The sequence below is a fragment of the Salvelinus sp. IW2-2015 genome, linkage group LG23 (genome assembly GCF_002910315.2).
Source record: "Salvelinus sp. IW2-2015 linkage group LG23, ASM291031v2, whole genome shotgun sequence".
Classification (NCBI taxonomy): Eukaryota; Metazoa; Chordata; class Actinopteri; order Salmoniformes; family Salmonidae; genus Salvelinus; species Salvelinus sp. IW2-2015.
The window spans coordinates 35,633,245-35,637,561 of record NC_036863.1 but is presented as its reverse complement, the minus strand read 5'-3'; the positions used below and the strand labels follow the sequence as shown (position 1 = coordinate 35,637,561).

General features: G+C 43.9%; 2 pseudogenes; both read right to left on the bottom strand.

Moving 5' to 3' along the window:
- LOC111950144 (protocadherin gamma-A11-like) overlaps positions 1-4,317 on the bottom strand; it is a 105,486-nt pseudogene that overhangs the window by 34,305 nt on the left and 66,864 nt on the right.
- The window catches only part of LOC111950430 (protocadherin gamma-C5-like), a 5,373-nt pseudogene continuing 4,746 nt past the window's right edge, over positions 3,691-4,317 (bottom strand).

Sequence of the window (4,317 nt, the reverse complement as noted above, 5' to 3'; positions counted from 1 at the left end):
GCATTCCTGTTCCCATTGATCATCCTTGAGATGTTTCTACAACTTGATTGGAGTCCACCTGTGGTAAATTCAATTGATTGGACATGATTTGGAAGGCACACACTGTCTATATAACGTCACACAGTTGACAGTGCATGTCGAAGCAAAAACCAAGCCATGAGGTCGAAGGAATTGTCCGTAGAGCTCCAAGACAGGATTGTGTCGAGGTACAGATCTGGGGAAGGATACCAAAACGTTTCTGCGCATGAAGGTCCCCAAGAACATAGTGGCCTCCATCATTCCTAAATGGAAGAAGTTTGAAACCACCAAGACCTTCTAGAGCTGGCTTCCCGGCTAAACTGAGCAATCGGGTCAGAAGGGCCTTGGTCAGGGAGAACTGAGCTCCAGAGTTCCTCTGTGGAGATGGAGAATGTTTTCAGAAGGACAACCATCTCTGCAGCACTCCACCAATCAGGTCTTTATGGAGAGTGGCCAGATAAAAGCCACTTCTCAGTGAAAGGTACATGACAGCCTACTTGGAGTTTGCCAAAAGGCACCTAAAGGACTTTCAGACCATGAGAAACACATTCTCTGGCCTGATGAAACCAAGATTGAACTCTTTGGCCTGAATGCCAAGCGTCACGTCTGGAGAAAACTGGCAACATCCCTACAGTGAAGCATGGTGGTGGCAGCATCATGCTGTGGGGATGTTTATCAGCGGCAAGGACTGGGAGACTAGTCAGGATTGAGAGAAAGATGAACTGAGCAAACTACAGAGACATCCTTGATGAAAACCTGCTCCAGAGCACTCAGGACCTCAGTCTGGGGCGAAGGTTCACCTTCCAACAGGACAACGAACCTAAGCACACAGCCAAGATAATGCAGGAGTGGCTTCGGGACAAGTCTCTGAATATCCTTGAGTGGCCCAGCCAAAGTCCGGACTTGAACCAGATTGAACATCTCTGGAGAGACCTGAAAATAGCTGTGCAGCAATGCTCCCCATCCAACTTGACAGAGCTTGAGAGGATCTGCAGAGAATAATGGGAGAAATTCCCCAAATAAAGGTGTTCCAAGCTTGTAGCATCATACCCAAGAGGACTCGTAGCTGTAATCACTGCCAAAAGTGCTTCAACAAAGTACAGAGTAAAGAGTCTGAATACTTATTTAAATGTAATATGTTTAATAATTTATTTATATTCATTTTCAAAAATGTCTGAAAACTGTTTTTGATTTTTCATTATGGGATATTGTGTGTAGATTGATGAGGGGAAAAAACAATGAAATCCATTTTAGAATATGCCTGTAAAGTAACAAAATGTGGAAAAAGTCAAATCCTATCTTTCAATATGAGCGCGGCTCTGTCTCTCCCAGCTCTATGCATTGTAGAATGGTAGATTCCAGTAGCCATACCTAAAATAAAAAGCAGGCTTCTCGACGACGCTAGGCTTATGGTGCTGAGGCTGGGGGAGGGACTAGATCTCTTTGTACAGTTCAGCACATGATTGGTTCACAGAAKTCCAATGGATTATCATGACGAGTWTCTCAGCACTGGCAGTTAAAGAAACAGTGCTGTTATGAGCAGTAGTGATGTACTGATGTGTCCATTCACTCCTCAAAATTGGGGTCTGTTACTGCATTGGCATTTATGGTTTACCTTCATGTACAATAAACAAACAAATAAATAGCCTACATAAACYCTTGCCAAAGTGTAAAAGAAAGCCATTTCATGAAAAATGAATAGCCTGTATAGTGCATTCCAGAAAGTATTCAGACCCCCTTGACTTTTTCCACATTTTGTTACTTTACAGGCATATTCTAAAATGGATTTCATTGTTTTTTCCCCTCATCAATCTACACACAATATCCCATAATGAAAAATCAAAAACAAGTTTTCAGACATTTTTGAAAATGAATATAAATAAATATATAAACATATTACATTTAAATAAGTATTCAGACTCTTTACTCTGTACTTTGTTGAAGCACTTTTGGCAGTGATTACAGCTACGAGTCCTCTTGGGTATGATGCTACAAGCTTGGAACACCTTTATTTGGGGAATTTCTCCCATTATTCTCTGCAGATCCTCTCAAGCTCTGTCAAGTTGGATGGGGAGCATTGCTGCACAGCTATTTTCAGGTCTCTCCAGAGATGTTCAATCTGGTTCAAGTCCGGACTTTGGCTGGGCCACTCAAGGARATTCAGAGACTTGTCCCGAAGCCACTCCTGCATTATCTTGGCTGTGTGCTTAGGTTCGTTGTCCTGTTGGAAGGTGAACRTTCGCCCCAGACTGAGGTCCTGAGTGCTCTGGAGCAGGTTTTCATCAAGGATGTCTCTGTAGTTTGCTCWGTTCATCTTTCTCTCAATCCTGACTAGTCTCCCAGTCCTTGCCACTGAAAAACATCCCCACAGCATGATGCTGCCACCACCATGCTTCACTGTAGGGATGTTGCCAGTTTTCCTCCAGACGTGACGCTTGGCATTCAGGCCAAAGAGTTCAATCTTGGTTTCATCAGGCCAGAGAATCGTGTTTCTCATGGTCTGAAAGTCCTTTAGGTGCCTTTTGGCAAACTCCAAGTAGGCTGTCATGTACCTTTCACTGAGAAGTGGCTTTTATCTGGCCACTCTACCATAAAGACCTGATRMGTGGAGTGCTGCAGAGATGGTTGTCCTTCTGAAAACATTCTCCCATCTCCACAGAGGAACTCTGGAGCTCAGTTCTCCCTGACCAAGGCCCTTCTSACCCGATTGCTCAGTTTAGCCGGGAAGCCAGCTCTAGGAAGAGTCTTGGTGGTTTKAAACTTCTTCCATTTAGGAATGATGGAGGCCACTATGTTCTTGGGGACCTTCAATGCTGCAGAAACGTTTTGGTATCCTTCCCCAGATCTGTACCTCGACACAATCCTGTCTTGGAGCTCTACGGACAATTCCTTCGACCTCATGGCTTGGTTTTTGCTTCGACATGCACTGTCAACTGTGTGACGTTATATAGACGTTATATATAAAGCCTTCCAAATCATGTCCAATCAATTGAATTTACCACAGGTGGACTCCAATCAAGTTGTAGAAACATCTCAAGGATGATCAATGGGAACAGGATGCATCTGAGCTCAATTTCGAGTATCATAGCAAAGGGTCTGAATACTTATGTAAATAAGGTATTTCTGTTTTTTTTAATCAATGTGCAAARATTTCTAAAAACCWGTTTTCACTTTGTCATTATGGGGTATTGTGTGTAGAATGATGAGGATTTTTTTTATTTAATCCATTTAGAATAAGGATGTAACGTAACAAAATGTGTTAAAATTCCAGGGGTCTGAATACTTTCCGAATGCACTGTATGAACTGCAAGGCATGCATTGTTTTTTAGACTGGCACAACGCAATTTTAGACAAATAACACAGACAGAACAAAAGGAGCAAGTGTTCCATGACTCGCTAACTAATCCAGAGCTATTTCAGCACCTTGTTTGTGGACAGCGCTTGCAGCCTGGAGGGGTTAGACCAAGTTAAACAATATTCCTTAACCTAGAGTTGTTTTTTGCGTCCCCGCATAAATCTAATTAGCCTAATAAAAAATCCCCATAAATATCTGTCAGTTTAACCCTCTACAGACTAAGCCCTGTCTAAACCTTAGCCTAATAAAAAATCCCCATAAATATCTGTCAGTTTAACCCTCTACAGACTAAGCCCTGTCTAAACCAATCGTCAGAGTCAGCCCGTCTTGATACAGCAACTCGAGCTGCTCCTACTGTTTCTAACGCACTTCACCACTAAGATGAGAAAAGTCAAACGAAGACAAAACGGACACGGAGGCAGAGAGATGATCAAATAAAAGGTGATTTTACTGTTTCTTCTTGCTGGGCTCGCTGTTTTTCTGGCGGGAAGTCCGAGATGGGCTCGTGAGCCCGTCCTCTAACAATATGGTGACTGTGACTGTGGCGGACTGGACCCGGTTCCCATTGTCCTGTATCTCTATAAGCAGCCTCTGAGAGGAGTCATCCTGCTCTGAAACAGCGCGTTAGTCCTCACCTCCCCTGTGTAAAGATTCACACGTGAACAGAGACGAGTCTGTGGCCTCCACCAGCCTATAGGAAATCCAGGCGTTATGACCGAGTCTGCGTCCACTGCCGATATCTTAGTGGTGAGGTGGCCTGCTTTAGCGGACCGGGCATCTTCTGATGGGAGACAGAGCCCATGACAGTGGAAGGGTAAATAACAGCGGGGCATGTCGTCTGGTCCAGGATAAAAACATGAACGTGACGTTGCTGCTCAGAGACGAGAGCCGTGGTCCTTTGCCTGGACCTGTATCTGAAACACCTTCAGTTTCTCATAGTCAAC